The sequence below is a fragment of the Ambystoma mexicanum genome, chromosome 9 (assembly GCF_040938575.1).
Source record: "Ambystoma mexicanum isolate Mex_15411 chromosome 9, UKY_AmexF1_1, whole genome shotgun sequence".
Taxonomy (NCBI): domain Eukaryota; kingdom Metazoa; phylum Chordata; class Amphibia; order Caudata; family Ambystomatidae; genus Ambystoma; species Ambystoma mexicanum.
Window position 1 is genome coordinate 424477702 of NC_090931.1, and position 26365 is coordinate 424504066.

The window sequence follows — 26365 nt, forward strand, 5'->3', positions numbered from 1 at the left end:
TGTAAGGCAAAAAAATTAGTGATATCTCCGTTCGCTCCGCGGACGGACTTCCCGGTTCGCTCCGCGGACAGTGCCCTGATTGGCCGAGCAGCTTGCGCGATGTCTGCGGACATCCGACGTGTTCGCTGATTCACGGCGTGGAGCGCGTCAGATTTTTGGTGGCGCCGGCCATCTTGCATTCGCGGACGACCGCGGACAGCGAGGTGAAACTTGGTTTAAAAATTGTATTTAGTGGAGTGTGTTGGTGTGTAAGAGTGTTTGGGAAGGGTGGGGGAGTATGAGATAGGTGCAATGTTGTATTTTTATTATGTGCTCGATGCTTTTGTTGTGTTCGATTTGTCTGCGGACAACACGGCTGTTCTGAAATGTTTGTAAATAAACAGAATGGAATTAGTGTCAAGTTGAAAGTGTTCTAAGAAGACGTGTGGAGTCCTGGAATGTTCACAGGGGGTGTCCTGAAGATGTTGTCTGTATTGTTCATTGTTAAGCTGAAAGTGTTCTAAGAACACTCACGGTGTCCTGAAATGTTCGTACATAAAGAAAATGGGGGTGTCCTGATGACGCTGTCCGTATCGTCCTCTGGCAAGTTTAATGTGTTCTAGGAACTTCCTTGTGTCCGCAGACATTAAAATGGTTCAAATGCTTGAATCTATGGGTGTGATATGTGATATGCTGCAGTGCTTGTAGCCAGGGTATAGAATGTTGGGTGCATGGCCATTTGGCCACGCACCCAAGACTCTATGCCCTGGCCACAACCACTGCAGCATATCACACTCATATGTCATGCACCCAAGAGTCTATGCCCTGGCCACAAGCACCGCAGCATATCACACTCATAGTGGCTTAATAGTCAAAAACTAATTTATAAGGAACAATGTTATAAGCCAGTATGGGTGTGATATGCTGCAATGGTTTTATTTATCATGTTATACTTACTATTTGGTTTAGTAACGGGAGTCCATGTTTTTCTTGTTCATTTCTGTGATAAAAGAAAATAGCATGTTAGTGTTAGTATTTTATAAAGACTTATTACATTGTGCAATCACAATTTTTTCTTTTTTTTTGACCCTCATATTTAGTAGATGACAAACCAGAGTACTGTGCAATTTGCTCAGTTTGAGTGTTTGTTGCTAAAATCATTGGGTCTGTGGGAGAAAAATAATCCATGTTGGATAAAAAAAATACCTTTTTCTGTTATGCTACAGTTTATTTGTTTGTTTGTTTTCAGTGTTTACTTGTTGTTTCTGGCTAATGCTTTATACATTGGATTGTTCCAGTTTTTGGGAGCAGTAAGATATTAGGTATTTGTTTGGATATTGTAAAATTTTGGAGCAGTTAGATACCAGTAGGCGTATTCTAACTGTTTATTTTTTGATATCATTTTGTGGTATTGCTTTATCTATTTGGATATTTCTAAATTTTGGGACAGTTAGATACCAATTGGCGTATTCTAACTGTCTATTTTTTGCTCTTATTTGGATATTTCTAAAGTTTGGGACAGTTAGATACCAATTGGCGTATTCTAACTGTATATGTTTTGCTCTATTTGAGTGGTATTAATTTATCTGATTAGTTGTTGTAGCATCTTTGGGCAGTTAGATAGCTTTTGGAATATTGTGACAGTTTATATTTTTTTACTACAAGTGTACTTAAGGTTTAAGTACAGTTTAGTTATCAAATTTTGGTTTTAAGAACATTAAATAAGCGTTTGTAAGATTTGCTGGTAATCTCTGCTTTAGAGTAACGGTACTATCATTACATTCAAACCATCCAAATTTCTTTTTTATATATGCAGTGTTGTACCCTGAGTTGGTTGTGGCTCCTGCATGGTAGATTATACCTATTGTTGTGAAGGTTTTCCTACCAAGTGATATTTGACCATGTGTGAATCCAGTCAGCTTGCAGTTCTTTTTGGTACCATCTGCACTGTAACGTAGGAGCATTAGTATTACAGATTTACTATGTGTTTGTATTACTAACATGGAGCGATTATCTGAATTGCAGCTCGAACATAATCTACCGTGGTTTGCATTTTGTACAAGTTGCTGAAATGGAACGGATTCACAATTAGGTATTGATATATACACAAAGCGCTCATTGGGGATTAGTTCTTGTGTCACATTGTTGCAGAGAGTGCATGCATGTTTCCACATGTATGAAATCTGGAAGATTTCATTTATAGGTATGTTTTTGTTTTCCAGTAATAATAGTAAGTACATTAGAAATTCTTGTGGATCTTCCTGTGAGTTTATAGTGAATTTCACCATTCCAGCACAGTAGTCCAATTGTTGTCTTATTCCATAAACACTATAAGTGTTGTCAGGATTGTTTGCTGCATTTCTGTGAAGTACTAACATTTGCAAACACAATGGGTCTGTACTGTGTAAGTAAATGTTCTCAACAATTGGTGGTTATTGAAATAGAATATTCATTGCTACATTTGCGTAGCAACTTACACCAACTATATTTGAGAGTTTAAATGGACCATGTAGTTCTGTATCTGACATCTTTTTTTGGAGTGTGTCTTCCTTCTTTGAAGAAGTACCTGGTTTACTTTCCCTAATTGATTCTTTTTTGCTTCTGGCACTTGATGAAGTATTACTTTCTTTTACTTTCTTTGGATGATTTGCAGTGACATCATGTTGCTTTTTTGTTTGATTTATTTTTCTTTTATAATGTTTTACTTTTTGTGGAACAGAATATGTGTTTAGATGTTGAGTGTATAGTGAACAAAGTCTACTGTATTCTAAAATGCAAGGAATATCAGCGTTTATTTTACTTGTATCAAAGTTGATTAGAAATAGACCCTCAAGTGTACGTAAGTGTGATAGTGCTATGTAGCTCATGCCTTCTTTAAAGACTGTGTTACCAATGTCTATCATTGTTTTGTCTAGGGTAAGGCCTTGTGATTTATGAATGGTGACTGCGTATGCAAGAGTTAGAGAAAATTGTTCTCTGCGTACATACATGTCTTTGAAGAGAAGAAATCGAGCTGTTGAGCGTCCTATTCTTTTTGCTTCTGAAAGTTTGTCAAAGAGATTATTGACAAACTGAATTTTGTTGTCACGTGGGTGTGTTTGAAAGCCAACAACTGTACCCAGTGCTCCATTAACTAGCCCTTGGTCCACGTCAAGGTTACGTTTCAGCATTACTCTGCAATTTAAGGATAATTTTAATATCTTTTCCAAGCCTGCTGTGTTTGAGATAGATTTTTCTAAACTATTTAGTCTTGTTGTGGCTTGGTCACACATGGGTAGTGTCATTCCATGTAAATCTAGTTTGTCTGTGGCGCTAATTTCCATTATTGGTTGCATTTCTTTACTTAACATTATTTCATTGAATTTGAAACAGCTTGCAAGAGTTGGCATTAAGGCCATACAATTGACATTTTTGTGGGCTAATTGTTCCATAACATCTGTAGCACATGCATTATCACCATAAAGGGCATGACTGTGCCGGGTTTTCAATATTGCTTCTGCTTCTTTAGAAAGTATACCAACTCTGATACTTTTTAAGATGTTGGCATAAGTGAGATCTGCAGATTGGCGCATGTTTTCTGTTAATTCTCTGTATTGGAAATGTTGCCAAAGGTTGACATTTCCAATGCTGCCAACGGTTTTACAGCAGAGTTTGTGTCCTAATGTTTTAAAAATAGGCTCACCTTTTACTGGTGTAAATTGAAGAAGATCTCCGAAAACAATAATGTGTTTTCCTGAAAAGTTTGTTTTGAGTACTTCTTGTAATCTGAGGTGAATCAAAGCCAACATTAGGTTGGACACCATGCTCACTTCATCTATTAGTAGCATTTTCATTTGTTTCAATACTCTGCGTAGTTCCATTGCAGCTTCTGCAGAAAGTTTGTAATAATCTAATTTGTTTTGGTGTTCTACTGGCAGGAGTAGTAATCGGTGTAAAGTGACACCACCTATGTTGTAGGCAGCTAAACCTGTGGGGGCAGTGACAACAGCTGACAGTTTGTTGTTTGTCAATTGTTGAAGGAACTTAATGATGATTTTGATTAGGGATGTTTTGCCAGAACCAGCTTCACCACTGACATACAATAGTATAGGTTTGTAATTTTGACAGGTGCATTCTATGTTTCCATGTTGTACACCACGTGCAATTTCTTTTGTTACTTCTTGAAAAATGCTACGTTTCTCATTGTTTAGCTTTGATTGTAGTATAGTTAAGTCTTCTTTTTCTTCATACTGACACATGGTGTTTTCTACTTCTATCATAGCTATTTCTGCCTCATTTGTTATTAGTGGGTCTCCCAGTGGTTTTTGGCTTCCTGTGATAGAAGGTTGACTACTGCCAGGAGTGTCCTTATCTAGTTGGGCCTGGAGTTCTTCTTCGTGTTGCTGTTCATTGTGCAACATTGTTTTGTATTGTGCAAAGTTTATATCATTTATACTGCTTTCATTTGCTTTGAAAGCGTCTTCATATGAGTCATAGTTATCTAGTATTTCTTCTTCTTTTCTCCATGGTTTAAAGAATTGTAGCAGGGACATGTAATATACTTCTTTATGTTGAGGAGTCTTTAATGACAATTTGATATGATTAATTAAATTTGGTTTGGTGAGTTTTACTAAACTGCCTCCACAGTTTGTCACTTTGTATTTACGGTTTTGTTCATCAGGTTTTATATTATTTTTGTATGTGTAGTTTTGGGCTATGTGGTATAGGCTCATGGTTTCCAAAGTGGTACTCCTGTTTGGGTAGTATGTGTCAAAAAAATTGTTTTTTTAAAATGTCTTGGCTGTTGGGATCTTGTTTGGCTATTGTTTCTATATCTTCGTATGATTTTAGAACTCTTTTTCTAGATTTAGCTGGACCAAGACTTAGCCATACTATATTTGCAGATTTACCATACAATGGAGTACCAGTTAATCGATCAGCTGCTTCATAGGATCCACATTCTCTATGGAACAGCATTTTTATGCCCAAGCTGTATAATTTCTGAGGCACTGTTTTATCTGATGACAGGTAATTCCAGAGGTCTTGGAGCTCTGTCTTTTCTGATTTGGTTAAGTATGCTGTGACATATCGTGCAACTGCAGTAGAATTGTCTGCAATGTACTGCACTTCTATGTTTGCATTCCATAAGTGGGCAATGATTGCATTGTAATCATTGATATATTTTTCTTCTTCTTTTCTTTTTATGGAATATGTATTTTTAGGTGACTTACCTTTAACACTATGTCTAACTGAAGACATGAGGTTGTTAGCTTGACCTGTATTTGTAACTGGTCTAGGGAAACCAAATCGGCATTTGGTGTAGTATTTCCCTTTGTTTTTGTATTTGCAACAACAATATTTACCACATTTGTGTCTTTGGAATTGTAAAATGTTTGCATGAAGATCACTATTTGCAGATTCTGATGGAATTTCACAAGTGACATATTTTTCAATAAACTGTAAAACAGTGGCATCACTGTCTTGACCAAATTTAGGAGCATCTTTAATCCATAAAAGCATGTGGACATGTGGTGCTCCTCTGGCTTGGTATTCTTTTCTCCGAAAGAAGTGTTGCACTTCTCCAAGGGGAGGAACAGTTTTGTTACAAATAAAATGTAGCATAGCAATGAAGCAATGGTGAAAATATCTTGAAACATTAATAGGATCCTGTGAACAAAGTTCTCCAGGTGTTAGTATATATATGTTTGTTTTGTTTTCGTTTGATATGCGTAGGAAAGCATGTAAATCTTCCCATGCATATTCTGCACAACTTAATGCAACAAAACAAGTGGATGGGCCAAGGTTTCTGATCATACAATGTTCATCTCCATGACGTCGAAACCAGTACTCTTTAGTACCACGCATATTTGCTAATAGATTTGTAAGATTTGCTTGTAAAACCTCATCTTTTTGTTGAACTTTTTGTAATAATTGTGTAGCTGTCATATTTTGAAAGTGTGATCCTGATTTTAATATGTTTGCAACTCCGTAACATAAAGTTGCTAGTTCACTTTCAAAGAGTAGGTGGAATATGTATTCCACATTTTGTCGAAATCTGGGATCTTCAGAATACATTCGTAATGAGTGATATTCTGATGCTGATATTTGAATTGGTCTATCATCGTATCTTCCTCCTTTGCCAGTAGGAAAGAGTAGAGGAAAAGCACGTGCTTCTATACTTTTTTGCCATATGCTGATTGGTGATCCTTTTGTTTGACGCATTTGGTACGTTTCCAGTGCATCTTGTATGGTGTCATTACAGTGCAATGGATAAATTGTATAATGGTCTGAAGTGTTTGATATTGTGGCAGGATCTAGGAGCTCAAATTGACCAGCTTCTTGTGTCTCTTGAATTATTTCAGTTGTATCTTTCAAGTTTTCTTCAATATTAATTTCTTTGTAATATTCATTATTCTCTTTAAGATATTGCAGGGCTTCTCTAACTTTATGTAAATCTACCAGTTGTTGCCATTTTTTTTTTGTCTTTTGTAGGTACTCCATTTACCAAGATAATTAAAAATTGCTGCATTGGACGTTGCACTCCTAGAGTGTGCACATTTTCTTTTAGATCTAATGGTAAATACACTACTTTTACACGAATACCTTTTACCAATTCAGATGGAGGTAATGTTGCAGTTTTTGGTTGAAGGCGTATTATTGCTTGAAATGGTTGCACTGTTTGAATTATGATGCTCTCATATAAATTAAGTTGTTGAAGGGGTTTTGGTAGCGGATATAATTCCAAGTTATTTGTGATAGCACGTGAAGGAGTTTGGTGTTGTCAAGTTTTGTAGTGCAGTAACTGCAAAGTATTATTGGGTCAGTTATTTCGTATTTGTTTTCTGCTATAAGGTAGAGAGCTAATTCAAACCATTTAGAATCCTCATTGTCTTCTATTTTGTATGATAGGTCTACAGTTTTTGTGTTACTTTTATAAAAGGTTCTGCGGCAACATACACACACGTGGTTTGGTACTTCAGCTGAAGTACTTTCAAATTTTAGTATTTCTTTTTTGTATGTGTGTAGTGAAAGGTTGCCATGTGCAGATTTGTTTCGAAGTTGGTTTACAGCTAATTCATCTTGTAAGTGGGTTTCACTTCTAAAATATTTTGTCTGGATATAGTCGATTTCTTCTAGTAGGTCTTTTGCTGTGCCATGTAGAAGAATGTTATTTAAATTGGCTAGTGCTAAAGCAGGACTTTTAGCATAGTACAGTTTATAAACTAGATTTCTTATACTTGCATGATGTGTTGATATCCTTTTGATATCATGGAACAGTGTTTTGCAAGTAGGTCCTGTAATGCAGGCCAATGAATGTCCTTGTAGTCCTGTGTAATTGCATACTGGACAAGCATCCATATTTTGCAGTAGTTTAATTTTGATTTTGTCTTTGCTGTTCACATATTGATTGAGGAATTGGCGTAAAGACTTGAAACTTTTTTTGGGAATGTTACACATTGACGTGCATGGCCATTTGTACACTAGATGTTCTGATTCAGTTGAATGGAGGGGTAAATCTACGTTTTCAGGGCATATTTTTGTAAGGAGTACTTCTTGTTCCATTATGGTATTATTAACTTTTTCATAACCTCGACCACTGCTATGTATGGCAATTGTATTTGTTTGCATTTGTTTGTAGGCTTCTTCATTAAAGTATGGTTCTGTGCTTGTAGTGTGACTCCATTCACCTCCACAGATATTTAAGAAGTTATTTCTGTTGACATTTCGTTTATTGAGAAGTCTTTTTTGTAATTTAGTTATTAGTTTTGTTAGTGGTTTCATTCTGTTTAACACTAAAATAAATAACTTTCTTTTGAGAAGAAGTGCACTGTCTATCAACGCTTCTAAGATTACTTTTCTACGATAGGTTTGAAGTGTTGAACCTGGTTTCTCTCCTGTTTTTATAAGATTTTGAAGGACTTTGTGACGGAACATTTTGGCTAAAATACTTTTCTTGGTATGCTTACTTTGTACTATATCAAGATTTATAGAAGAAGTTGCATTTGTAGTGGTAGTTGATTTTCTGTTAATTGTTTTTTGGGTTGTTTTACTTTTTGATAGAGGAGGCAAAGTTTCTGTACTAGAAACTTCTTCTGTTTCACTACATGACTGTATTAGCTGTTGTGTTTCAACTTTTTTTACAAATTCTGCTGTAGATGAATGTTTATGTTGGAGACTTTTCTTTTCATTTGCTCTACTTCTGCGTTCCTTTCTACGGAGTTGCTTTTTGGTAGGCATGCTTTAGGGTCTGTTGAAAAAAATACAGAAGGTATGGTTTGGGGTGTTCTGCAATGCATGTGTGTTGTGTGCATGAGTGTTTGAGTGAGATGATAAAGATGTATGTAATGGTGTGTGATTGTGCATTGGGAAGTACAACTACTAGGGATGGGTATTCTTGAATTAATGTGTTAATAAACTGGGGTTCAGATGACAGAAAAAAGTAAGCCAGTGGTGTAGAGAAGTATAAATAGTATATCTAAAGCTATACAATTAAAACAGTTGTTTCTTCTACATCTAAATTGTAGTGGCTGAGTTGGGTAATTTGTGTGGCGAAAAATAGGAATTTGTGGGCCATTCCGACAGTAAATCACTGTTTAAGACGGGAGGATTTTTGGTCAGAATGGTGCAGAATCTCTATACTTAGGCACAGAAGTAGCATTAATTAACATTAGAGTGTGTTTGAGTAATAATTCAAATATTATGGTAACAATCTACTTATTTTTTTTCTAAAATGAGAAGTTTGCTTCTTAGTTGTTCTTTGTAATTCAAATTCGGCTGCCTATTTTCAGCACTGTTTTTAATTTAGACATAGATTTTTTAAATTGAAATGCTCAGCGCCTTCTTCAAAAGCATTAAAACTATCTTATGACTAACTGTAGGAAAGAAAATATCTTTACTATGGCTTGTCAAAATCATAATGTACCACTGTATACCACTATTCCTGTAACTAAGGTTTTCCACGTAACAGTGAGTCCATGTGATAGCCTGCTTTTCCACGTAAGAGGGAGTCAATGTCATAGCCTGCTTGTCCTATATAAATGTAAGTAAATATATAAACTAAAAAAATTAAAACCAAGCGTGTGTTTGTACAAATATTATTCTTTGAGATTTGATGATCGAGTGTGCATGTAATTTTGTTTGATCATATGTAGTCTATATATTTTATTTCAAAAATGTTAGTTTAACATTATTTGCGTGTGTGTGTACGAAGAAATTAAACGGTATAAAGGTTTGTAAGTCACAGTTCATTTTAGGAGAATGAAAAAATTATCGTAGATTCCTTTTACAAATTATACAAGGTAAAAGTCGGTTAGAAAATGTGTTCATGTACTGTATAGCAAATATGCATACCTGTAGTTTGTGTTCATGCATATGGATATGGACGAAGCTGCAAGTAGAAATCTTGGAGACTTGTCTAGTATTTCTCGTAGATCGTGCTTGCCAATGGTATGAGACATGTAGTCCAAGAGATTCACCGTATATTTGCAGTGCTGATCTATGATGATGCAGTTACATGTAGAGGTCTTGGATTTGATTGGTGGATGGTCATGTGATTTCTTAGCTACATCCAATGAGGGAATGGCACAGAGAGTGAAGTGGAAATGGTAGAAGGGCTGTCCATGTTACGATATGTTCGCGGACATGGCAGTAGTTCTAGGACACCGCGTATTACATCTGGGGAATTTGGGGTGGGGATGCATGCAAATGAGATTGAATGTAGCAAGGGATTGGTCAGTAAAGTTTAGTGAGTGTGTTATACTAGGAGAGGTTTTCTCAGATATTCTTTTTGCTGAGAGAAGAACAGATAGCTATGGCTGAGTGTTTTAAAAAACAGATTGTGTGGATTTTGGGAGACTCGTGGATACATTGGTTGAAGGTGCATGCAGAAAGCTGTGGAGTATATATAGATCTTAGATTCCCACATGTGGAAGTGCACTGGCATGGAGTCCGTGGAATGAAGTGGCTGGACTTGCTACCTCTCTGTGCAACTTTGAAGATAGAGGAACATCCAGACATAATTGTAATTCATTGTGGAGGGAACAGTTTAGGACATGTGTCTGGAATTTCTTTGCAATTTGCAATGAAAGAAGGACTTCAGAAGATCATGGACATGTTTCCAAACTCCAAAGTAATGTTTTCACAGATTGCGCAGAGTCAAATGTGGCTTTGTTCTTTCTCATGTGGTCCACAAATGGAGAAAGCAAGGCGTAATGTCAATAAGGCTGTTTGTGCCTTCCTAAGAGATTTTGGCATGTCTCTCTTTTCACAATGAAAATATTATGTTTCGTAGTACATACATTTTTCGCAGAGATGGTGTCCATCTTACCTATGCTGGCAATCAGATTATTCTGAGAAATTTACAAAATGCATTGCGACCTTTTTTAGAAATGCAGCATGCATTTCGAAGTAGGTGTTAAGTATTTATACTTTTTGACATACAAACACCTCCCAAAGGCTCTTTTCAGAGCCACCTCTTCCACCCAGAGAAAAATGCAATGGTTACAATAGGGTAGCATCCCAATTTTTTTTTATGTTCGCGAACTGTCCGCGGACTTTCAAGAAATAGAAAGGGCCCTGCGTTATTTATCTTTACTTCTGTTTTTTAACTGTGAAAGGCAGCTCTGAAAAGAGCCTTATTTTTTTTTTTTTTTGTTATTTTGTATTTTTTTTGGTTTTTTACACACAATACTCTAGGAGAGGAGGGGAAAGGAGGATACAGGGGGGGGGCACCAACCACAGGGATAAGAAAAGGCGAGTTGAGAGAGGAAGATGTAGAGTGGGTTTTATTTGGGTAGTGAGCAGGTCTTCTCGTGCTCTGAGACGATAGTCTCAAAAGCACTGCAAAGTTGCTACCCCCTGCAGAGTACTGTGTCACAGTACATACATACAACTGTGACCCTCGAAAGGTAAGGGTCATCAGAATTCTGTATGGCCTGTGAGGCAGCTTGAGGAAGACGCTGTCCCAGAGAGGTGTTCCTTGTGGTGACAGGATCAGAAACGGAGGATGAAGTAAAGTCAATCAACCTACTACGCTCTTCGCAAGGTACAACCTTGTGAATGGCCCCAGTGTGGAATGAGTTCAGGTGTCGCTTCATGGTCGTAGTCCCAAAGCTATACGAACCATGCCTCCCACAACTGAGTACCATTTTGCACTCATTGCAGGTGACACGGTTCGCACGAGCCTTAGGACCATTCCCATGAACGGTAAATAACCGCCACACCCAAGAATCACGCTGAGGGAGGGTAGTAGGGTTTTCCTCTACCTCATTCTCGTCATCCTCTTCTTCCTCCTCTGTATCCTCACTCCTGTTCCCCTCTTCAAGCCCTTGGGAAGGTGGTGGTGGTGGAGGGGGTGGGGGTGGTGCTGAGGCAGATACAGCACCAGATGGCAGCAGTGGAGCCACAGAAGCCATCAGGTTGAAGATAGAAATCTGCAGGTTGCAGCAAAAATCTCTGTGCTCTGTAGAATAGCCAGAAACACAATGAAAATGAGCTCTAAGGTGTGGTCTTTTATAGGGCTGCTTGTGCGCGGTTCGCGGACATGCGCGCCGTCCGCAAGACAGATCGAACACCAAAAAAGGTTCAAAAAGTCACAAAAACTTTGTGGAAATTTAGGATTAGTATGTGGGATTTGTGGTATTTTGAGTTTTTAATGAGAAATATTGTGGATTACTTGGAAATGTACTTTTAAGTGTTCGGAGACACGAACAGTGTCCGCATTCAGAACACGCGATCAGCGTGGGTGCGGTCATATGATTGTTTCAGAGCATGTTCGCTAAGGTAGCAGCCGTCCGCAGGACACCCAATGTACAAACATTGTTTTGCGCATGCATGTTGATGTTCTACGGACAGTGTTCGGGTCCTGAACTAATTAAAAGTGTGTCACACGTAAAACGAACAGTTACGGACAGCAGTTTGTTCTTAGCACAGTTTAATTTACTTGTGCACAATACGGACAGACATAGCGTCTCAAGCACACCTCCATTTCCGTTTATTTACGAACAATTCAGGACACCACGAGTGTTCGTAGACCAGGTTCAACTTGCTAGCGAACACTACGAACAGGCATAGTGTTCTTAAGGACACCTCCATTTTTGTTTATTTACGAACATTTCAGGACACTACGAGTGTTCTTAGAACATTTGCAACTTGCATGAGAACATTACGGACAGATATAGTGTCCTCAGGACACTTACATTTTTGTTTATTTATGAACATTTCCCAACAACCGCGCTGTCCGTGGACACCTAAATTGGTTTTACGACAAAGAACTGAAGGTAATTACAACACAATATAAAAAAGTAACTTTATTTAACATATATAAACAATTTATGACTGAGAAGGTGGGGCAGAAACGGAAACAAAAACAGGAGAATTAGGGTTTTCAATATAAGTGGGATCAGGTGAAGAAGGGATGGAAATCTCATCAAAACGTTGTGGTCCATGCAGAGAGTTTGGGTTTAAATGAATGGGATATGGTGAGGGGGGACAAGTACAGGTGGGACAATGGTATGTTGTTGGTGGTTTTAGGTGATCTTCCACTAAGTTCTTTAAGTCCGTAAAATTTGCCATAAGTTGGTCCATTTTGTGGGTAATGTGTGCAAGAGTGTTATCCACCGCTTCTTTTTCTTTGGAAGTTGCAATTTTTGTAGGGTCTGTAAAAAAAAAAATGTATATGTTGAATGTATATAAAATAATATTTATTAATTGGTTTATATAGTAAAGTTCGTACCATTAGGTGGACTATCTTCTAACATTTCGTCTCGTGGGAAATGGTCCTCTAGCCAGTCCAGAGTACTACACATTTCTGTGAGAAAACAAAGAAGTAATAAGTTTTTTTTTTCTATTATAGAAAGTTTATAAATATATGAGTAAAATGAAGTGCACTTACTATTTCTGGTAAAATATGTAATCAGTAGTCTATACGTCTGGTCTTGCTGTTAGTTGTGGAGTGTCTGTGAGGTAATTATGTTGGTGTAACGCTCACCTGATTCCCACGGAGGCGCAGGTCTGGCTTCGAGTGCTGATGCTTCTTCAATGGTTAAGCGCAGGACTCTGAAGATGGACAGGAAGGGCCCTCTACTCTGGCTTCTCCGGCTTGCAGGAATATTCCCCTGTGCGTGAAAAGGGTGAAAAGGGAGTATTACCTACTGACTGAGTTATGCTCAAGCCTCCCACTCTCTTCCAACCCTCCACGATACCCTTCCACGATTCCCCGTGAAGTCTCACCTTAGGGTCTGAAAGGAGAAGCTCTCCATCCTGCTTCTGACACAGGGGCGTGTTGAACCCAGTTAATTCACTGGATTGAGGTTGGATGGGAGTTCAGGTAAGCTTGATTATACTGGTAAGGCGCTGTAAAAGTTCTGTTGCAAGTTCAAAAGTTCAAGCTTTAAATAATAATGTTCATTGTCTTTTTTCAGGTGATGAATGAAGATTCCTTTGGAGACTTCTTGCAACAAAGCGCTGATGTTGATGTCTTTTCCCCATAGGGGCCGGGGTTCGGAATGCCGGAGATATGGCGCCAACCCGAAGTGAAACGTGCAGTTCCAGTAAAGATCTGGTAAGTCCTAGATGAGCGCTCAGGTAATGTTTTTGCATTCGCTCATCTAATGTCTTTGTCTTTTTTCCCCATAGGGGCCGGGGTCCTGCTTGGAAGAAGCAAGACCCGAAATGAAATGGGAATGACCCAACAGGTAAGTCTTAGAAGGAAACTGAGCTTTTCCTATTCCCTTCCTTCTCTCACCTCTTATTCTTGTCTTTTTCTCTAGGCTCTGGGAAGTGGCTGTGTATCCGGATGATCGCTGCTGAAGATGGAGGAACCCAGGAAAGGTGAGTGAAATGCAGCGCTGCAGCGATCGTAACGAAATGCTTTTAAAAATGATGTCTTCCCTTTCAGGATCGTCGGTGATGTCTCTGTGGTGCAGATTAGCTGGTAGGTCTCTTGTCTCCCTTTGCAGGTGACCCAGGATGCTGACAGGCGTGGCTGAAGACCAGATGCAGGAGCTGACACGGTGAGCGTCAGCTGCGAGGAGCAGAACAACGCGAAGCCTGAGTTGCTGATCGGGTGTGGTTTAAATAGCTTTGGAAGAAGTTCCAAGTGTGTATCCTTCCTCCGATCAGGTATGTATCCTTCCCCAACCACACCCGGGTGGAAAGTAGTCCCACAGGTAAAGTAGTTCCTATTCAGGCCTCAAGAGGGCCTGGATGTGGCAACATGGTCTGCATCAGGTAAGTGCACATTAAAACACTTGAACACATGTCTAGCTTTATGAGCCTGGCGCCTAAGGACAGAGGTCCAACATGAGCCTGGCGCCTAAGGCGCCAGGACTGAGTCCAAAGGGCCCCAGCTTGGGCCCGCTGGCACTCCCCTGGGGGAAATGATGCCTGCCTCTGTGGTTGCTGGGTCGGACCTGGCTCCTTGGAGGTAGGCATCATGACAGTACCCCCCTCAAGGCCCCTCTCAAGGTTCTTCCCTCCGGGGGTTTGGGCTTGTTCGGAAATCTCCGGTGAAACCTTTGTACTAATCGAGGTGCGTGGACATGGTTACTAGGCTCCCACGATCTCTCCTGAGGTCCATATCCCTTCCAGTCAACAAGATAGAAGAGTTTCGACTTTACCACCTTGGAGTCTAAAATGTCTTTAACTTCGAATTCTAATTCCCCTTCAATTTGAACTGGATCTGGAGGCTTGGACAATCGGGTTCCTGGTTGTACTGGCTTCAAAAGTGATGCATGAAAAACTGGATGAATACGCATGTTGGACGATAGATCCAGTTTAAAGGCCACTGGGTTGATTATAGCTTTGATGGGATAAGGTCCTATGAATCTGGGATTGAAGGTTCGCGGGCCCTTGAGGGGTAAATGTTTAGTTGCTAGCCATACCTGGTCTCCTACTTGGTAAGGAGGAGTTTTACTTTGGTGCAAATCAGCGTTTTCTTTATACTTTTTCTTGGCTTGCTGTAAATGAGTTGCAGCTTCTTTGAAGGCTCGGGTTATTGTGGAATGCAGATGATTTACTGCGGGCATTTCCAGGGTCAGAGGTGGATCTAGATCAGAGGTCCGAGGATGGTGACCATACAAAGTATAAAAGGGGGTTTGTCCGGTTCCAGAATGCACTGAATTGTTGTATGCATATTCTGCGATCCAAAGGATGTCTTTCCAATTTAACTTGGATTGGTGTAACATGCACCGAAGATATTGCTCGAGAGTCTGATTGGTTCTCTCGGTTTGTCCGTCGGTCTGGGGGTGGTGGCTGGTGGATAACCGCACATCTATTTGTGCTAGTTGGCATCACTTCTTCCAAAAATGTGAGATAAATTGACTTCCACGATCCGAGACTAAAATGGAAGGGAAACCATGTATGCAAACTATATTCTCCAGGAATTCCTTGGCCAAGGTGGAAGCTGAAGACAAACCCTTTAAAGGGATAAAGTGGGCCATTTTGGAGAATAGGTCCACAATTACAAGGATTGTGTTGTAACCAGCACAAGGAGGCATATCTGTTATAAAGTCCATTGACAGGGTGTGCCATGGTGCCGGTGGAATATCCAAGGGTTGAAGTAGGCCGGCTGGCCTTTTCTTTTGAGCCTTGTTTTGGGTGCAAATTCCAAAAGACAGTACAACAGACTTTATGTCTTTTCTCCAAGAAGGCCACCAGAAGTGGCGTTTGATTTTTTCCTCCGTTTTAGCGATACCAGGGTGTCCTTCCATTAAAGATTCATGATGATGGGCAATAACAAGTTCTTGCAATTCTTTACTTGGCAGAAACAACCGCTCCTGGAAGTAGGGTAAGTCATCCTTAACGGTGTAATGAGAACCCTTTTGACTCCATTCCAGTAAGGTTGAAGAGTCTAGAAGTTGTTTTACGTGCGTTTGGATATCCTCAATAGATTGCAATGAAGTTAAGCCTAAGATTCCTTGCTCAGGTATGATGGGCACAGGTTCTAAGCTCGAATTAGGTTCTTCCATGCCAATCCGGGATAAGGCGTCTGCTTTTCCATTCTTGCAGCCAGGGCGATAGGTAATTACAAAATCAAATTCTGCAAAGAATAGAACCCATCGGAGTTGTCGTGAAGATTGAGCTTTGGCCGTCTTTAAATACTGTAAGTTTCTGTGGTCCGTAATTACGGTGATGGTGTGTCTTGCCCCGAGAAGGTAGTGACGCCAAGCCTTGAAAGCAGATTTTATGGCCAGTAACTCTTTATCGGTAATTGCGTAGTTGATTTCAGGAGGAGAAAATTTTCTGGACCAAAAGGCCACTGGGTGTAGTTGGTTAGTTTTTGAGTCTCTTTGCGACAGGACATCTCCCATGGCCGAATTGGAAGCATCGGTTTCCACTATGTACGGGAGATCTGGGTGCGGGTGCTTCAATACAGGTGCAGAGGTGAATTTGGTTTTCAGGTCCTGGAAAGCTTGTTCGTCCTCAAGAGTCCATTCGAAGCGTTTGTTTTTCTTTAGGAGAGCAGTGATGGGTTGGACTGTTCGGGAAAATTCCAGGATGAATCTTCGATAGAAATTGGCAAAGCCGAGCATGCTCTGAACTCCCTTCACCGAGCTTGGAGATGGCCATTTCAGGATGGCGTCCACCTTTCGTGAGTCCATTCGGACTCCTTGAGGTGTCAGGATGAATCCGAGAAACTCAACTTCTGTGGTATGAAAAACGCATTTTTCGAGTTTTGCAAATAGTCTGTGCTGGCGCAGTTTCTCAAGAACTGCCCTAACATGTTTTCTGTGATCAGATTCTGAAGAAGAGTACACCAGGATGTCGTCAATGTAAACAATGACGCAGACATCGATAAGTTCCCGAAGAACATCATTCATAAAGTACTGAAAGGCGGCAGGTGCATTGCACAAACCGAAGGGCATCACCTGATATTCGAAGAGCCCAAATTTGGTGCGGAATGCAGTCTTCCATTCGTCGCCTTCTTTTATGCGCACCAGGTGATAAGCTCCTCAGAGATCTAACTTGGTGTACACACAAGCGTCTTTCACCTGGTCGATAAGCTCAGGGTTCAAGGGCAGAGGATAACGATTCTTAATCGTTATTTGATTTAGGGCACAATAGTCTATACACGTTCTAAGGTCGCCTTCTTTTTTTGGCACGAAGAACAGAGCTGAAGAGACAGGAGACTTGGACGGGCGAATAAAACCATTGGCTAGGTACTGATCTAAATACTGACGCAAATGCAGGTTCTCAGGTTCCGTAAGAGCATAAATCCTACTACAAGGTAGTTGAGCATTGGGTACCAGATCGATCTAGCAATCATAAGACCGATGGGGAGGTAACGTGTTAGCCTGTTCTTTCTGAAAAACGTCTTGGAATTCTTGGTATTCTGACGGTAGCTGTACAGGGGTGGGAGTTGCTGTGGCTAGACCCGTAGCTGGATTTCTTGGATAACAAGTTGGTTCACAATCAGGAAAACTTATCTTCTTTGCTCGCCAGTCAATTCTGGGATTATGTGTTTGTAACCAAGGAATTCCAAGAATTACTTGAAATTGTGGGACCTTGATCACATCAAACACGATTGCTTCCCGATGTCCATCCTGACCCACCAGTGTCACTTCAACAGTGGAATGCGTTACAGGCCCTGAGGCTATTTCGGTTCCATCTACTGTAGTAATGACATCTTGGGTTACTTTCGGAGGGAGAGGAAGCTTAATCCTGGAAGCCAATTCACGGTCTTTGTAATTTCCAATAGCTCCACTGTCGATGTATGCTTTTATAGCATGCAACTCCTGAGGCTGTTTTGGGTCCACGAGCACCATTGGCATGACGAAATGCGAGGTCAAAGAGTTAGTTTTCAAGCTTGGCAAGCGGACCCCTACGCTTGCCGGGCTAGGTCGTTTCCCGAATCAGGTGTCTCTAATTCATTATCAGTAGCTCCAACCACCTTCTTAAGTGGTTTAACTGGACAATTTCGAAGAAAGTGACCGGAAGTCCCGCAATACAGACAAAGTTGCATTTTCCGCCTTCTCTCTCGTTCTTTCTGCGTTAAAGGTCCTTTAACACCACCGATTTGCATAGGTTCAGATACGTCGGTACTCTTGGAGGTAGCGTGGGTTTTGATCGGTGCTCGGTTTTCATACTTGAACTGATCTGCTTTTCTATTTTGAAGTCTGTGATCAAGTTGAACCACCAAGTCAATGTAGTCTGCGCAGACCTGGGGTGGATCTACTATCTGAGCTCGAACATCCTTAAGCTCTCCGCGCAGGCCTCGATGAAACAATGTGATCCTTTTGTTTTCTGGTCATCCAGTTTCCACAATCAGTCTATTAAAGGTGGCAACGTAGGACAGGAGATCCTGATTACCTTGTCGTAAGGATAGCAGTTCATTATCAATGACCTGTCCTTGAGAGTGTCGAGCAAACAATCTTTCCATGCTGGCCTGGAAACCCTGAAAATTCTGGAGAATGGGATCATCCTGATTTACCAATGGAACAGACCAATCGGCAGCACTGCCACTGAGGTAAGATAGTATAAAGGCTACCTTGGTCTGGTCGTTAGGGAAGGCTCCGGGTCTGCATAGAAAGTGTAAACGACATTGGTTCATAAAGACGGCATATTTCTTGGGATCCCCCGCAAAACGTTCAGGTGGGGCCAAAGGCATGTGTCCAGGTAGATTAATTTGTACCGGGTTACTCAAACCCATTGATGTGGAAATGTCTCCGGAATTAGGTAAAGGAGTGTGCCCTGCCTGGGCCTGTAATAACCTTTTGGCTAGGTCATCAGTTATTTCCTTAGATAAGATCAGTTCTCTTTTGAGAGCGTTAGTCTCCTGGCGGGCTGAGTGCACCTCTGCCCGTAATTACCCCAAAAGCTGGGCCAGCTGGTCAGTCTCGGAAGTCTCCATAGCGCCCGGGTGGGAAATTGTGGGTAGGCTTTGCGTTCTGTAACGCTCACCTGATTCCCAGGGAGGCGCAGGTCTGGCTTCGAGTGCTGATGCTTCTTCAATGGTGAAGCGCAGGACTCTGAAGATGGACAGGAAGGGCCCTCTACTCTGGCTTCTCCGGCTCGCAGGAATATTCCCCTGTGCGTGAAAAGGGAGTATTACCTACTGACTGAGTTATGCTCAAGCCTCCCACTCTCTTCCAACCCTCCACGATACCCTTCCACGATTCCCCGTGAAGTCTCACCTTAGGGTCTGAAAGGACGAGCTCTCCATCCTGCTTCTGACGCAGGGGCGCGTTGAACCCAGTTAATTCACTAGATTGAGGTTGGATGGGAGTTCAGGTAAGCTTGATTATACTGGTAAGGCGCTGTAAAAGTTCTGTTGCAAGTTCAAAAGTTCAAGCTTTAAATAATAATGTTCATTGTCTTTTTTCAGGTGATGAATGAAGATTCCTTTGGAGACTTCTTGCAACAAAGCGCTGATGTTGATGTCTTTTCCCCATAGGGGCCGGGGTTCGGAATGCCGGAGATATGGCGCCGACCCGAAGTGAAACATGCAGTTCCAGTAAAGATCTGGTAAGTCCTAGATGAGCGCTCAGGTAATGTTTTTGCATTCGCTCATCTAATGTCTTTGTCTTTTTTCCCCATAGGGGCCGGGGTCCTGCTTGGAAGCAGCAAGACCCGAAATGAAATGGGAATGACCCAACAGGTAAGTCTTAGAAGGAAACTGAGCTTTTCCTATTCCCTTCCTTCTCTCACCTCTTATTCTTGTCTTTTTCTCTAGGCTCTGGGAAGTGGCTGTGTATCCGGATGATCGCTGCTGAAGATGGAGGAACCCAGGAAAGGTGAGTGAAATGCAGCGCTGCAGCGATCGTAACGAAATGCTTTTAAAAATGATGTCTTCTCTTTCAGGATCGTCGGTGATGTCTCCGTGGTGCAGATTAGCTGGTAGGTCTCTTGTCTCCCTTTGCAGGTGACCCAGGATGCTGACAGGCGTGGCTGAAGTCCAGATGCAGGAGCTGACACGGTGAGCGTCCAGCTACGAGGAGCAGAACAATGCTCCTCGCTTGGGCCCGCTGGCACTCCCCTGGGGGAAATGATGCCTGCCTCTGGGGTTGCTGGGTCGGACCTGGCTCCTTGGAGGTAGGCATCATGACAGTTGGAAGCTACTTTATCTTCTTTTGGTATATTCCATTTTAGAACATATTGTATTTAAATGAATGGTTAGTGTGTTACATATATGGGTTACATTTCTTTAGTATTACTAGATATACTTTGTATGTGTGCTGCTTTGTGAATTTGTTAAATGTTCCTATGTTATGATATAACAATTACACATACCCCAACCACAGTTTTTAGGTGCCGGTACTGTTGTCCGTACATGTCCGCAGACCGTCAAATTCAGTAGAAAGGGTTCAGTATGTTCCATATTACATTTACATAAAGTCAAAGTTATTATTGTTAATTTCTGCTAATAAAATGAAATTCAGTAAAAAAACTTTGTTAAAGGGACGTTATGGTTAAGTTGCGCTCCTAAAAACCTATGAAATTCAGTAAAAAAACTTTGTTAAAGGGACGTTATGGTTAAGTTGTGCTACTAAAAACCTATGAAATTCAGTGAAAAAACTTTGTTAAAAGGGATGTTATTTAAGTTGCGCTACTAAAAACCTATTAAATTCAGTAAAAAAACTTAGTTAAGGGGACATTATGGTTCAAATTAAACCGAAAAACCCCAGAAATTTGGCAGTTATGATAAGATAAGCAACCATAACTCGCTCCACAGTGCACTGCTAACACTAACACCCAGGACATCAAAGATGACATCACAAATGTCATTGATGACATCACTGATGACATCACATGTGCATTTACTTTTCATAAAAACTCTGTACAAGGGATTCTTATAATGCTGACCAAAAACTGTCAAGGATCATTGGGATGAATATCATGAGCTAATTAGTGCATTAATTCCAGCTTCAGCAAGAATCCCCCAAAAACTCGTCTATGGGACCTGCGTTCAGTCAAGGGCCATTACCCATGTGGCTCATGTAGCGTCTGCTCCTTTACAAGAAAAATGAAAGATTTCAAAATAAATGATCGGTTATTGACTTTTCGTAACCTGACAAATTGTAAAACCAAAAACATGGTCTACTGTATTCAATGTCCGTGCGGATTACAGTATGTTGGCCAAACCAGCAGAGCAGTGTACATCAGGATTGCGGAACATCGATCACGAATACGATGCAAAATGGTCACGGCACCCCTGGTCAATCTCTACATGACTGCCAATCACTCACCCAATGATGTATTGTGGTGGGTATTGGAAACAGTCACAAATTCCACTAACATACATAAATGTTTGTTGGATAGGGAGGCAAGGTGGGTTTTTCGATTAGGCTCTCGTGTGCATGGTCTAAATGAGGAATTTATCCCACCCTTATAATGCGGCTTAGCCCCCCCACCCCCTTTTTTTGACAACCCAGCATCTGACACTTGAACCTGCTTAGTACGGGCTACAATGTCCTACTTTCAATAGCATTCTTTTCGATTCCAACACAGGGTTTCCAAGCAATTCTAACACCGTTTTGAAGCTTTTTCTCATTCATTTTAGGACGAGCAGTTTATTTAATCTTTGAGGTGCTCTTCTACATTTTAGTTGAGTGGGTTTACCACACATAAGGCAGATTGCACTTATTTTGATGCATAATACACCAGACAGATTGGTACTCAGGATGCGTACTCTTTCGCCTCAATTTCTTGCAGTGTTCGGCCACCTTACGTGCTTCGAACACTCTGAGACTCCTCGTCCGATTCCGCTTCCCAGGGCCCTACAAGGTATGTTGCACTTCAACCACCTGTGATTGGCTGCACAATGCAAGCCAATCGCTACGGAGGTGTGTCAGTCTGACACGACCTCGTCAAAGCGAGGCTATCCATATGCGGTGCGTTACCTTTCTTCTGCAGAGTCATTACGCTGCCAGCTCCAACACAAGCTATGCTTCACTCTTTTTGCTTCATATACTTTGATACTCCACGTTCGGTCCCACTTTCCAGGGCTTTGTTCGCCCTGCTAGGTGTTTTGCACTTAAACCACTTGTGATTGGCTGCATAATACAAGTCAATCACTAAGGAGGTGTGTCAGTCTGACACGACCGCGTCAATGCAAGGCTTCCCATACGCGACGCATCATCTTTCCTTCGATGCGTCATCACGCTGCCAGCTCCAACATAAGCTATGCTCGCAGCCGAGGCCCTTCTGCCAGACGCATGCAGGCACTTCTTGTGACAACATCGGTTTCGGCTACATATGCCTTCGCCCGTCCGAATTGACGGTAAGTTTCTGTCTCTGTGATGCTTTTTCTTCACGATAGCATTTCACTTTCAGCATTTCAACGGGCGTAGTAATTCACCTCTTTCTTCTTTTTCTTTTTTCTTTTAAACTCATGCACTCTATGCACGTTTGAGCATCATGCATTATTTTGATGAGCTCTTTTACACAGATGCTCTCCAATTTGTTACGGTCTCTGACAAGTTAAGCTACCCATTGAAATCATGATGTTTTCTCTGTTTTGCCTCCTCTCTTCCCTTCCCTTTTTTGTACAGATCAGGTACTCATTACCGATCAACGTCCCTTTATTGGACATTCATTTGCCAGCCATTCGTGGTAGTTCTTCGCCCTTTGCTCAGGAGTTGTCAATCTTTGATTTATTCATGACAGTTGTCACGACGTGAGAATCCAACATACCTTTTTATTCAGGTATATCCTTTTTTCTTTTCTCATCTTTTTTCTACCTCCAATGCTTCTCATGGTAGATTCTGCAAGCTTCAAACACTCATTTGAGCTAATTCTTATTTTATTCAATTCTTATATCATTTGATTTTTAGTGATGATTCACTTCAATCCTTGCTGCATCAAGCTCCACCCTGAAGTTGGGCTTTGCGTCTAGAAATTCTGCCTTTGATGAATTCCACCCACATTCATTTTGGGTAAGGTTCCCCTCTTAGGTAGATTCCAATCAGTAGTCTGATCAAATTTACAATTGTTTGGCCTGAGCAGTTAGGGCCCAATACTTGATAAACCCAGGTCATGTGTTTGAGAGACACATAGCAAGTCACAATGTAATTTCTGTGTATTATTCTATGTACATATTCATTATGTGATGGATTGTTTTGTCTGCTTCCCCGCAGGGAATAACATCAGTTACTCAGCCCCGAAGAAGACGGTTCTTTAAAAAGGCCTTACAGGATGGCCCGCCGAAATGTACCAGTGGTCTCATTTTGTTGAAATTCATTTCTTTGTCTGTTTGTCTTAAGACATCATTTGTGTTTGAGACCCTGAATATTGCACTAATACAAAGTGTAATGTTTACGTAGGTCTCATTTTGTTGAAATTCACTTCTTTGTCTGTTTTCTTAAGACATCATTTGTGTTTGAGACCCTGAATATTGCACTAAAACAAAGTACTATGTTTACGTAGGCAGACCCGTATTATGTATTTACATTATTTCTGCACAATTGGCAGATTTGTACTACCAAAAAGTTGCACTTGGTTGTTTTTATGCACTTGTTCCAGGCATACTTAAGTATCTAAGCACAACATTTCTTGCATATTTTTGCATGGCAAACTTTTGTTTTAATCACAACATTTCTTGCATATTTTACATGGTAAAATAGGATATTTACCAGAAAAGCTGATCTTTCTTGTCTTCTTGCATCTGTTGCAAAAAATTACTTCTATTACATTCTTGTTAAAAGCATAGGAGTTTGTGTATTTGGTATATGCATTCACTTTTGCCAAATAAAAAATGGTAACATATATATTTTTTCTCAATAAGTTGTGTGTGATGTGATTTTGCATTGCTTTGTGTCTCTCTTGGACAGTCTGGGTAGTTTCAAGTTTGGATATCCATTTGTTGGATACCAAACTAACTAATAATCAGTAGCTTTTTTCGAATTTACTCCTTTACAGCTTGTGTATTTTTTGTGCGAAGGTTTGAGACCCCCTCACTAGCTATACCACCTTCGGGGCAATCCCCTTTTTATGTTCACAGGTTGGAACCGAGGCTGTAGTTGCTGGTACAGTTCAAAAATATGTTTTGTACCACTAAGTAAATGTTATTCAAACTTATGATTTTGGATATCCGATTGCTTGTGGAAAATATAAAATAACTATTTATTACCGGCTGATTAATAAGGCCTTAACATTCAAATGACAATAAGGGATTATCTTTTTTAGGAAGTATTACAGCAAGTCATGTCATTGTTGGAAAAATGTGGTTAGTGAATAATTTCACACATAATCCCCCAATTTAAAATCAGATAATTTTCACTGAACTATCCTGTAGTGGCATGAAAGCAGGATTTCAAGAAGCCAGCCAGCCAGCCAGCCAGCCAGCCAGCCAGCCCTGTGTTATAAGGGACACTTTGTATGCTGGTGCCCATCAAAACTATAAGCCTATGACTCCCCAGCGGGTAATGCAATGTTGTCTAAAAAGCGATTAGAAGTGTTTCAGCCAATTTAATGCCAAACCTCAGAATCACCTTTTTTCAGGTTTCAACCAAAATAAAGCTTTGTATCAATGTGATTTGTATTATTATTATTATTATTTTTTTATTATTATTATTATTATTATTATTATTATTATTATTATTATTATTATTATTATTATTATTATTATTATGATATTTTAGGATAGGTAGTTGGGGGTTTTTCTGGACAGACATTTGTGTGTGATGCAAAGTGATTTGAAGATGATTCTGGCTTTAATGGGTAGCCAATGGGCATACTTCCTGATCTTGGTGATCTTGGAGATTTGTTCAAATTTTTTTATTCCTAGTGCTGCTCTTAGGACTTTATTTTCCATGAATTGCAATTTGCTGAGATTGGAGGTGAATGTGCCTAAAAGTAATCTAGATAGGATTGTAAATATTAGCATGTGCCACACTTAGAATCGAGACCATTAGCCTGCGCCGTATAATGATTAATTAATATTAGCATGTGCCACACTTAGAATTGAGAAGATTAGCCTGCGCCATATCCAGATAGGATTGTGAGTGTTGGCATCTGCCACACTTGGATGGAATTGTGATTATTAGCACGTGCCACACTTAGATGGTATTGTGAATGTTAGCATGTGCCACATCTGGACGTAATCTTGAAAATTAGCCGGCGTCGCATCTAGACTTAATCGTAAAAACTAGCAGGCGTCTCACCTAGATAGGTTAAAATGTCAGCATGTACCACACTTAGATAGAATTGTGATTGTTAGAATTTGCGCAATTAACCAATCCACTTACAATTTCACCCCTCTGCATATACCCTTAAACCCAAACCAAACACAACCACAAACCTATAACACAACAATCTGCACAAACTTCACTACACTGCAACAACAAAACAAAACACACATAGAGTCACACAACAGCACACAACGACTACCGACCAGAAAACACCCCAAACCCTGCCAACGGAATTCCAGGTTGAGACCGCCAACAGCACATCAGTGCTCTCTTGCATTTGTCCAGCTTACTCCCACTAAATCACCCCCTCCCTTTTTTCAGAGCTGCCAGCGCGCCAGGGGACCACTCGGTAGTGATAGTGCACGGTACAAATATCTTTTAACATTAACATTAACATATTTATTGAGCGCAGACTTAGCTTTGGGAAGCAACTGAGCACTTTTCAATCACAGGGGAAAGAACATGGTGAGAGAAGCAGAGAAACAATGGAGCCGGGAGCTAACATTGGAGGGGAAGTGTGGGCTGTTTGCAGCAAGGGATCTACAAGCAATCAAGGGAGGAAATGCAGGGGAACGGATCACCTAGTCTCAGGTAAGGTGGGGAGTTGAGGGTGTGTGGACCTAGGAGTTAGGGATGTGCCATTCATTGAAGAGAAGTGTCTTGAGCTCTTTCCTGAACTGTAGAAGCACTGGAGCAAGCCTGATTTTGATGGAGAGATGGTACTAGAGTCTTGGGGCATAGAGAGAGAAGGCATGTCTTTTGTTTTTTTTTTCCTTCTTGCACCAGCAGAGTTAAAGCTTGCACATGTTCTTACTTCTGGTGGATTGGAGGCCTCTGGCAATGCAGATTTCCTCAGTGAGGTAGCTTGGGCACTTCTGGGTGACAGTCTTGTAGATAATGCAGCATGATTTGAAGATGGCACTGGCTTGCAAGGGGAGACAGTGCAGTTAGAGTAGGGTTGGTGTGTTATGATAGAATTTGTGGAGTCCTTTGATAGGGGCTGCCACATCCAGGTCAAATCTCAGGGGTGCCAAAGTATTCACTGGCAGGCTTTCCAAAAGGGCAGTGCCACCATCCAGATGGGAGAAGATGAGGCTTGGACAACAGATCTGAAGATGCTTTCTGTGATGAAGGGCTTTATTTTCTGCAGGAGAGGAAGTAGACAGCAAGGCATCAGTGTCTTTCTTGCTATTTGCTGAGTGAAAGAGAGGTGTTTTCGATGTCGAACCCAAGATATTTTGCACAGGTGGGCAGTTTGGGTATGAAGCCCTCGAGGTTCA